General features: G+C 50.1%; 1 long non-coding RNA gene across 1 annotated transcript in view; it reads left to right on the forward strand.

Moving 5' to 3' along the window:
- Positions 1-10,146, forward strand: part of LOC137659482 (uncharacterized) — a 63,753-nt gene extending 53,607 nt beyond the window's left edge. The window contains exon 3 of the long non-coding RNA XR_011047552.1: positions 10,083-10,146. This is a non-coding gene — a long non-coding RNA (uncharacterized lncRNA). The remainder of the gene's footprint in view (positions 1-10,082) is intronic.
- The last annotated feature ends 1,369 nt before the right edge of the window (positions 10,147-11,515 follow it).

Below are 11,515 nucleotides of genomic sequence, written 5' to 3' on the forward strand. Positions count from 1 at the left end.
GCTAGGCCATACAGGCAAAAGCCCAAGCCGGCCCTACAGCCTGCCTGCAATCGGCGAGATTGTAGGACAACGGCCACAGGGATGTGATGGCTAGGCTATCACTAAAGGACAGAATGGGGAGGGGAAAGGGTCCTGTATAAGGTGTGAGAATAGCCGGCAGCATGTCGGCCCTACCACACCTAGAGGAAGCTGTTTTTCAGTATCAGCGCCATCCTAGGCAGACGGAGAATACATTCCTCAGCCTAGGGTCTGCCAATACAGTAAGGGGGCCGGCAATCATCTAGCCGCCACCCTTAATCATAGAGAAACAGAGTCCCAATGCCGGTGCCATCCTAGGCAGAAAAATAATCTCTTATTCTTCAGCCTAGGGTCTGCGAGTACAGGACTAGTCGACTAAACCACAAGGAGAAGGGGATCACATGACCCTTTCAAATGCAGTTTAGGGAGGCAAGGCCTCCTATGCCAACGAACAAGATCCGACAGGGGAGTACATTCACCCTGTCGATCAGTTGCCGGCACACAACAAGTACTCTGAGGTTCTGACCCAAACCCAAAGCTTACCATCAGTAGCTCGGTGAAGGGACAGATAAACTCTAGCCTAACCTTGCCAGAATGACAATTCGAGGCAAGATCAACTAGGATTGTAGCCATAGGCTACACTCAAGGGAAGGGGAGATTACCCTATATATGAGAGTAACCGGGGAGATATTATGAAAGTATACTAAAGCCACTAGGCTAGTAGCCTAGCGACAGTGAGATCGACTACCTAACTCTTGGAAGCTCTCTCGTATACTATCTTAGAAGAGGAAATTTTATATGCAATCCATATATCTTACATGTATAAATGGCCTATTATATCATGCATATCATGCAAGAGATTAAACTAAACGCCTAGGCTAGGAAGCCTAGTGTAAACAAGATTGGCTACCTAATTTGCTGAACCCAATGTGAATACTATCGGCATAATATGATTAATTCCTAGCAATGCAGATTAAATAGCTAATTGTATTTATTTAAGCTATTTTACCGGGAAAGTAGTGCGGGCTAACTAAATAACTCATGCGTTACGAACGACAGCGCCAAAGACGCCTCCGGTCTAGGCAATATCTGTGCCAAAAGTTAGTTGTTCCGTAACTGAAATTCAAACCACGCTTTTTACATAGGGTATTACTTTCAGCGTAGCTGAAAATGACGAGCCATTAGATTTTTAACGAGGGTTAACTACCCCCGCGCTAGTTAGCAAGGGGGTAGGGGAGGGGTAGCTAGCTACCCCTCCCCTCCCACACACTGGTGAACTGCTTCACTTCACTTTTGGCTCGGACGATGAGCAGACATGTCTGTCTCGTCCTCGCATTGACAGCCTTAATTTGTTTACTTTTTCTTTCAATTGTGTGTTTGAAGTTGGCGTCTACCTTTTCTTCATATTATGCGGAAGTGCCCTGGACTCCCCGACCGCCCCTCTGGAACATAGAGGTTGGCGGTCGATACGGACCCTCACACCCTTTGTCCGCAGTATCGAGGTCAACAGTGTGAAAGGGATAAAAACTGTAGCGAATGCAGGGAGTGGCCTACCTCCCAGTGGGAGAGGTTTGCCTGGCGGCGTAAGAAGTCTAAGCGAGACCGTTCTCCCTCAAGGACTGCCTTGAGGAAGGAAGGCTCCAATGACTTCTTCCGTTGCCTGAACCTCCTCTGAAGCTTCCACTCGACCGGTCTCTAGTGAGAGGCTGTCGAGTGGTAGCGTAAGCCATTCTTTTGTTTCCCAACCTCAGGGTTCAGGAGAGGGTTTTGCCTCCCATAGCTCCCCCTCCTCCTCCGGGGGAGGACATTATTGATTTTGTTGATGACCAAACTGTCTAATAATGATCTTTTCCAGCTTTGGGCTTCATTGGGGCTTGAGGGCTTGCCCTCCAAGGAAGCCCTGTTTGACCTGATCCAGTTGGGTGCAGCTGTCCAACAGTCGCCGGTAATACCAGAGGTGGACCCTCTTGTCTGTGGTCGACGTTGTTGTAGCAGAGGCTTCCGACGGGTCGGGTCAAACCCCTGCTGCTGCTGTTGCGAATGTTGCTGAAGGCTCAGGTTCCTCCTCCGAACATCATCCGAGGGGGAAGCCGAGTCCAACGGTCTCTCCTGCGGGTGTATCTCTCCCTCGTTGGTGTGCACTGACAGAGACTCCTCTTCGGAGGACCGACGATGGTGATACTCTGCCTCGAGGTCATCTTCGCCGTAAGGCTCGCCCTCCTCTTCGCCGTCGGGGCCTTCCTTCTCCTTACAAGGGAGTTAAGAGGCGCCTCTTCGGTTCTTCGCCTTCGTCGGGAGCAGACTGTCGCAGTGACATCGCTGGACCTCTCCGCAGATCGTTCGCGATCTACGCCTGCCAGATCTTCCAACCTACCATCTCCGTTCCTGGACGCAGATGCGCAGTGGGCGCCTACACACCCCTTGATCCGTCAAGCACCGGTCCCTTCGGGGCAAAAGGGCTTATCCCACATTGTGGGTAAGTCCCTTACGTGCCAGGTCTCACCTGTGCGCCCACGATCTCCTGCACGCTCGCGCTCGCTCAGTAGCGCGCAAGAGCTCTCCTGTTGACCAGTTGACACTCTTCTCGCAGTCGGTCGCCTGCTCGCCCTACGCGTCATCGTTCGCCAACGAGCAATCACTCGCCAACGCGCCATCGCTCGCCAACACACCATCGATTGCCAATGCGCCATCGATTGCCTACGCGCCATCGCTCTTCTGATTGCCAGCGATCGCCCGTGCAATCGCGCGCACCCTTACCTGTGCGTCCACGCACACCTTCGCCCGCGCGCCCCCTCGCCCGCGCGTCCACTCGCCCACGTGACAACTAACCTGCGCGCCCGCGCCCTGATCTCCGCGCGCCTGCTTGCCAACGGTCGCCCGCGTGCGACCCAGCGGTTTTTCCTTCGCCCCCTAGTCCTGCGCCCCAGTTGGCTACGTCCAACCGCGCGACTGCGCGCCAACCTACATGCCAACCTACATGCCAACCTACAAGCCAGCGATCTCCTACGCGCCCGCGCAATCCTTTGCCTGTGCGCAAATGCTTGCCAACGCGCCCACGCATCTGATCACCACAGGTCACCGTCCCGCCCACCCGCTAACTTCCCTGTGCCCAATCGGTCGCCTTCGCTCGCCAACGCGCCATCGCTCGCCAATGCGCCAGCGATCGCCTATGCGCCATCGCTCGCCAACGCGCCAGCGATCGCCAACGCGCCATCGCTCTCCTGATCGGCAGCGATCGCCCGTGCAATCACGCGCACCCTGCGCATCCACGAGCCCCCTCGCCAGCGCACCCACGCGCCCCCTCGCCAGCGCAACCACGCGCCCGCGCCCTCTTCTCCGCTCGCCCGCGCCCTCGTCTCCGCTCGCCCGCGCCCTCGTCTCCGCTCGCCCGCGCCCTCGTCTCTGCTCGCCCGCGCCCTCGTCTCCGCTCGCCCGCGCCCTCGTCTCCGCTCGCCCGCGCCCTCGTCTCCGCTCGCCCGCGCCCTCGTCTCCGAGCGCCCGCGCCCTCGTCTCCGAGCGCCCGCGCCCTCGTCTCCGAGCGCCCGCGCCCTCGTCTCCGAGCGCCCGCGCCCTCGTCTCCGCTCGCCCGCGCCCTCGTCTCCGAGCGCCCGCGCCCTCGTCTCCGAGCGCCCGCGCCCTCGTCTCCGAGCGCCCGCGCGCGACCCAGCAGCGTTTCCTTCGCGGGACCCCCGCCGGGTTTCACAGCTCTCCCAACCTTGCGAGTTGGTGGGGACGCGTGCTTCTAGATCACCCTCACGATCGCCACCTCGTAAGCGCCGAGCACACGTCCAGGAGCAGGAAGGTTCGTCGGAGAGGTCCAGGCAACATTCCTCTTCCCTTTCTTCATTTCAGGCAGGCCCCATGGTATCCACTCCTAAGGATCAGCCGATCCCCTTCCCTCCAGCGGGGATTGCTGACACTGCGTCAGTCAGCCGCCAGCCTTGGTTTGGTTCCCTGATCAAAGCGGTCTTGCGGGCTATGAAGCCAGCCCTTTCTTATCTGGGACTAAAACCAACGGTTCCCTCGCCCCCGCTGAAGAGGAGAGGAGTGGATTTCTAGGTAACTTCTCCCAGGGTTAAGCTGGCTCCCAAGAGATCCGCTGGGAAGGCCCCATCCCTTTCGCAGGTGGTTTCTCCTTCCCCTGTGGACGAAGCTTTCCCATCCTCAGGAGAGTCCAGCGAGGTGAGGCACTCTCCCACGGCACCAATGGGAGGAACCCCACCTCGAGGAAGAGAAACGTCTCGCGTGGGAGGGACCGTCCAGACCTCTTTGCTAGAGTCCTGTATCCCTCCCAGGAGGGACCCCAAGGACTCGAAGACGGTGCCCAAGTCATCATCAAGGATTCGTCCGGAGCCAACCCTACCCCGGGAGAACGTCCACGTGTCCCCCAAGAAGAGCCACTAGGGACAGGAGACTTAGCTGCCAGTCCACAAGGAGGAGAGCAGCACGAGTCGGAGCATGCCTTCTGGCAGGTCCTTAATCGAATGAGGCAACTCGATAGTTTTAAGGACCCCGAGACCGCCCCCCGCGAAGGCAAGGATACGGTCCTGGACCAGGTCTATGGTACCCAGAAACCCCCAAAGGCCAGTGCAGCCCTGCCTTGGTCCCAGGGGGTGAAGAGTGCTAGGGACAAGGTCGAGGGCCAGTTCTCCGAGCTCGCCGCCTCCAGCCGTTCTTCTGCCGGGAACAAGCTCCTCCCACCTCCTCGTGTACAACAGAGGAGGTACTTCGAGATCATGGAGGAGTCTTGTTTAGCTCTTTCCCTCCACCACTGTGGAATAGCTCACCAGGGGTTTTTCTCTAGAGAAACTCGCTGCCCGGCAGGTGACATTCTTAGCGTCGGAGATCCTAAGCCAGGAGAAAGTCTTTAAGTGTGCCATGCAGGCCACTTCGTGGCTGGATGTGTGGCTGGGGTCTCTGGGCATCCTCTTGCGCTCTGAGGACTTGTCCAAGGAGAGCAATAGGAAGGCCCTGGAGACCTTCCTCCTCTCGGGCACGCGCTCCATCGAGTTCTTGGCTCACCAGGTTACTAACCTGTGGGCTAACTCGATATTAAAGCGCCGTGATGCGGTGACTGAGAGGTTCCACCCGAAGGTCCCCGCTGTGGATGTCTGCAAGCTCAGACACTCCTCCATCCTTAGAAGAAACCTGTTTGAGCCCAAGGATATAGAAAGGACAGCTGAGAGGTGGAGGAAGACGAGTCACGATTCGCTCCTCCAGAGGTCCCTTACATCTCGGCCCTACAAGCTCCTCAACAACAACAGCAGCCTCGCAAGACACCGAAGCAGGCGCCGGCAGCTAAGACGAAGGTGTCTAAGCAGCTGCCCTTTCCTGTCAAAGACAAGAAGGGCAGAAAGTCATCCAGGAGAGGCAAAAATCCTAGAGGGAGCGGCCGAGGCCGCAAAAGCTAGGATTGGCAATCCCCCTGCGTGTCCACCTGTTGGGGGATGCCTGCAAAGTTGCATGCACAGGTGGCAGCAACACGGGACCAATTCCTGGACGATCTCTGTGATCAGCCAAGGATATCGCATCCCGTTCATAACATCTCAACCTCCCCTGACAGCAAATCCAGTGTCGTTGAGCTCATCCAGTGTCGTTGAGCTCCTATGCCATGGGATCGGCAAAGGGGCTAGCCCTTCGGGCAGAAGTCGAGACCATGCTCAAGAAGGATGCTCTCCAAGAGGTCGTCAACGGCTCCCCAGGCTTCTTCCGTGGACTCTCTTGTAAAGAAGGCGTCTGGAGGCTGGAGACCTGTCATCGACCTCTCAGCCCTGAACAAGTTTGTCAAACAAACTTCGTTCAGCATGGAGACAGCGGACACTGTCAGACTTGCAGTGAGACCGCTAGACTTCATGTGCACACTGGATCTGAAGGACGCGTACTTCCAGATCCCAATCCATCCGTCTTCCAGGAAGTACTTAAGATTCAGCCTAGACAACAAGATCTACCACTTCAAGGTACTGTGTTTCAGTCTCTCCACAGCACCTCAGGTGTTCACCAGAGTGCTCACACTGATATCTTCGTGGGCGCACAGGAACGGCATCCATCTCCTCCATTATCGACTGGCTGATCCTGGCAGACTCGAAGTCGACCCTTCTTCGACACCGAGACAGGCTTCTCGGACTTTGCCAAGATCTAGGGATCATGGTAAATCTCGAAGTCCTCTCTGCTTCCAACCCAACAACTGGTACAGTATATCTAGGCATGATATTAGACACCAATCTCCACAAAGCCTTTCTATCAGACGACAGGATAGCAAGGCTGAAGAGGGTTGCAGAGCCTTTCCTCAGTCGAGAAGATCTTCCAGCCCAATCTTGGTTACGTCTCCTAGGTCACCTAGCCTCCTTGGCCCGTCTAGTTCCCAACGGCCACCTCAGGATGAGATATCTGCAGTGGCGGCTCAAGTCCTGGTGGAATCAAGGCAACGATTCCCCGGACTCTGGTCCCTATAGGACCTGCGGAATGGGCGGACCTGCGGTGGTGGCTGACCGACGGAAACCTTCAAAAGGGAGTGGATCTTCTCGTCCTTCCCCCGGATTTGATGCTGTTCTCGGACGCATCAAAAGAAGGGTGGGGGCCCCACGTTCTGAACCAGAGGGTCTCGCGCATATGGACAGAATCAGAAAAGTACCTCCACATCAATCTGCTAGAGATGAAGGCTGTATATCTGGCCCTTCAACAGTTCCAACAGCCCCTGGGGTTGCCACTCCGTGGTGGTGATGAGTGACAACACCACATTAGTGGCTCATATCAACAAGCAGGAAGGTACCTTTTCATAACAGCTATCCCATCTTGCAGTAGAGATACTGAGGTGGACCGAAGTCCACTCGATTCTTCTATCAGCTCGCTTCATTGCTGGCAAAAGGAATGTGCTCGCCGACAGTCTGAGCAGAGCTTCGCAGATAGTGAGTATCGAGTGGTCTTTGGATCCTCAAGTAGCCAACAAAGTCCTGACTTTGTGGGGTTCCCCGACAGTGGACCTGTTCGCGACAGCCTTGAATTTCAAGCTGCTGCTGTAGTGCTCTGAAGTCCCGGACCCCAAGGCACTCTGGCAAGATGCCTTCCAACAACGGTGGGACAACATCGACGTCTACGCCTTCCCACCCTTCTGTCTGATGAGAAAGGTGCTCAACAAGACCAGACTCTGGGTCAACCTGTCAATGACCTTAATAGCTCCGCTATGGCATCACGCAGAGTGGTTCCCGGACCTTCTGCAGCTCCTGACGGAACTCCCGAGAGAACTTCACCCACGACACGAGTTGCTCAGACAACCACATTGCAACATCTTCCACAAAGCCGTAGCTTCGCTTTGGCTTCACGCCTGGAGACTATCCAGCGTCTCCTCACTGAGAGAGGCTTTTCGCAACAAGTTGCGGAAAGAATGTCTGGACACCTGCGAAAGTCATCCGCAGGGGTCTACCAGGCGAAGTGGAGAGTCTTCTGTGGTTGGTGTCGTGGCAAGGGTATCTCTCCCCTCAATGCCACTATTCCAGCAATAGCGGAGTTTCTCGTGTATTTGCGGGAGGAAATGCGCCTTTCAGTCTCGGTGGTGAAAGGCTATCGCTCAGCCTTAAGCCTGGCCTTCAGGCTGAAAGGAATAGACATTTCTTCCTCGCTGGAACTTTCTTTACTCATACGAAGCTACGAGCTTACCTGCCCTCAGTCGGAAGTGAGACCTCCTCCATGGAACGTGGTTCGGGTCCTCAGGGCTCTGAAGAGACCCCCGTTCGAACCATTACGCCAGGCCTCTGATCAACACCTGACTTGGAAGACGGTATTCCTGCTCGCTTTGGCTTAAGCTAAGCAGGTCAATGAACTTCATGGTCTCTCATACGATGTCGCCCATTCAAGGGGATGGTGGGAGGTAACGTTCAGGTTCGTCCCTGAGTTTGTTGCCGAGACTCAGAACCCTGGAGTGCCGGACCCACGGTTCAACTCCTTCAGGGTGACGAGTCTCCGTTCTGTAACAGATGACCCAGACCATCTGCTACTATGCCCAGTAAGGAGTCTGATGCGTTATCTGAAGAGAACAGCTGTAGTCCGTCCCCGCGTGCAAGCTCTGTTTGTGAGCACCGGAAGGACGAAGAGGAGGGTCACCAAGAATACCATCTCAGCCTGGATTCGAAGGACCATTCATCATGCCTTGAATCCGGACCCTCCTCCGTCACGTCGCCATAGAGCACATGATGTCAGGGTCATCGCTACGTCCCTGGCCTTCAAGAGAAACTTCTCTGTGACGCAGGTGTTACAAGCTGGGGTCTGGAAGCGTCAAACGACCTTCACAGCCCACTACCTGCAGGACGTGACCCACAGGAGCCTCGATACGTTTTCTGTCGGCCCTGTGGTGGCTGCACAACAGCTGGTCTAACCTCAAGCTCCTTAATGGACAGGTAGCAGAAGGTTGAGGGCATTGTTACCAGGATTTAGTCTGCGTGAATGAAAGAGTATGTCTGGCCCTAGCTACCCCTCCCCTACCTCCTTGCTAACTAGCGCGGGGGTAGTTAACCCACATTAAAAATCTAATGGCTCGTCATTTTCAGCTACGCCGAAAGTAATACCCTATGTAAATAGCTAAGGTTTGTAGGGTTAGGAAAAATACAAATTATCTCCGAATTTGTCATTCTAATTTGAATTAATTCTTTACTTTACGGCCAGAGCTAAATTTATCCAGCATAAGAATCAAATACTCAACTTTCCAGAGGCAGAAGAAGCTGGAGATTGCATAATAAATCCTGATAACAAGAGAGCACTGGGAAAACCACCGAGCGAAACCGCTACAGAAAAAGGAATAAAGATGGTGGACGATTATGGCGCCATCTGAGTACTCAAACAGTAGTGGAGGAAGGGAACTATATAATGAATGGCTCCTCTTTTATTTTGCCACTTTTCCCCCTCGAAACGTAAACGCTATGCGGAGTGCAGATTGCTATGTGACGTGTCAAGAATACGTCCCCTGATATTATGCGATATCCTAAAAGAAAACTTAAAGGATATTCGCGCCAGGAGTTAGAATTCTGGAGACCTTAAGTTAAATTCTCTGGGAATATCACTGTAGTCAAATATACCCTAGGAAGCTACTTAAAGGAACCTTCCATCAGGACGACATGGCTTGAGCCCAAAAAAGTGACATTTGGAAATAATTTTTTTTTCCTAACTATATAAATCTTGAGCTCAGCTCATACTGGTTACGTCATCACCTAACCCCCAAGAAGTCCTGGTTGCAATTTCAAAGGGACGTCATGTTACCAGTGCGAGTGTGAGTGTGAGCGGGGTGGACAATCTATTCTTGCTAAGCAGCATATGGTAGTTACACCTCGCTAAAAGTCTTATGGCTAGGTTCAGCTGTTGCTGAAATATATCTGCAATGTAGAGAGTTCAAGGTTTGTATTGTTAGGAAAAATACAAATTATTTCCAAATTTGTCATATCTATTTTCCAAAATAGTTTGTGACAATCTTTTATATAATCTTTATACCATATTTTCCTATTTTTATTGCAAGATTATGGCAAAGGCCGCAAGCAAGGTTAGTAAATTTTTTTTAGCCTTTACAAGAATCAATATCATATTTGTGTATGGAGCAAGTACTGTAGTTGCAGGAATGTGTTATTGTTATTAGAGAGCTTAGTATTCTATTAGGACACTTGCTTCTAAAATTTAGTTCAATTACAATTTTTTTTTTTTTCAAATTTTTCACCATTGCTTTATGGAATGGTAATGTCATATGTCCTAATTTCACACTATATAATATATTGTCATTTTGAGGCCTCATGTTACTGCTGGGGAGTGCTCTTTACTGATGAATTAATTTTGCTTCCTGCATTTGGTTTCCTGCTAATTGTTTTGTATTAGTAAGCAAAAGAGAAACATGTTTGTTACTTTAGTTCAGAGGAAATGTTTGATTGTATCCAGCAGTGAATTACAAATGCATATTGCAGGTTTTCAGCTTATGTGGAAGATTTTGGGAATTGGGAATACTGTATCTACAAAGGGAAACCTAAAATCTCTGGTGGGCCAGGCATTAGTCTTTTTTTGATGTGGTTAACTTACCCAAGTTCTTTCCACAGAATGACTGTGACACCAGTGAGTCTGACACCAGTGAGTCAGACCCCGAATGGAGGGTGAGTTTTGATATGATTAACAAGTTTTTCTCATAGTTAATATTATTGTAGCTGGAAGGACTAGTTCAGTGCTGTGTATTTAGCATTTATGGCTGTCTCAAAAAAATTTTTATTAGCTATTTAAGTTACTGGTAGATATTGTAATATTTGAAGTAAAGATTCTGTTGCATGTTTTTATTTTCATGAAAGCTCTCTTATGAACTATTTAGATTTTTATTTGCATTAACAATCTAGTTATAGAGTAATTTAATTTGGTTTGTAAAATATTAGTGATTGATGATAGTTGATTTTTTCATTTGGATTGATGTTTCTTTTGCATAGATGCTTTTGATTTTATATTTAAATAATGATTCAATTTTTTTATTGTATCTTGTTCATTCCTATGCGGTTACAAATTTCGGAGTCATTTATATGGAGTCTATTTTCTATGATCAGACTAAAAGAAAAAAATGGGTTCTATTGGTAACCATAATAGGTACTTAACACCTCCACTGCTGTGCAGTGCTATTTACTGCTGTGATGCAAGTTTCACTCTTCTGGTGGTCCATCTTAATGAGAGAATGCCTTGATGAAGTCATTGAGCTTCAGCACGGGAATCTTGGTGATGGGCTAGAGGGCTCTCGAACTTGGGGAAATTGCTCCCCCAGATAGAATCTAAATTTCTCTTTCATCTTTTTCTTTCTCAATATTACTTCGACCAGCACACAATCTGTAATATTGTCCCCCGGATGCTGATGAACCTTTCAATATTACTACTGAAAAGGAAATGATTAAAGTACGACCATTCAAGCAGAAGCCACTGTAATGTTTTAATTGTTTTAAATTTGGCCACCTCTAAAGATTGAAAAAAGGAAAAAGTGTGGCATTTGGTCCAAATTTTACCATGTAGTGTGTGCCCTTGGAGCCAGGTGTTTAAATTGCAACTGAATCATTAATCCACTGACAGGACCTGCAAGCTGTGTAAAGTTGGAAAAAGCTACCCTTAACAAATCATATTTAGAACATATAAGTGTTTAACATGCCAAAAGACTTTTTAAAGAGATCACATAGCTGTGCTAAGGCATTAAAATCAAACCCACCTAGTACTGCCAAGAAAAAAAAAAATATATATATTATATATATACATATATATACATATATATATATATATATATATATATATATATATATATATATATATATATATAAATTTTATATATATATATATATATATATATATATATATATGTATATATACATATATATATATGTATATATACACCATCTGATAAAAACCTGAATGACGAGCATATTACCTCCTGAGGCTTTGCCATGGAGTATTAACACTAGGTCATTGTCCACATCTTCATAACCTTTGTCTCCTAATACAAAAACTAGTA

The sequence above is a fragment of the Palaemon carinicauda genome, chromosome 20 (genome assembly GCF_036898095.1).
Source record: "Palaemon carinicauda isolate YSFRI2023 chromosome 20, ASM3689809v2, whole genome shotgun sequence".
Taxonomy (NCBI): Eukaryota; Metazoa; Arthropoda; class Malacostraca; order Decapoda; family Palaemonidae; genus Palaemon; species Palaemon carinicauda.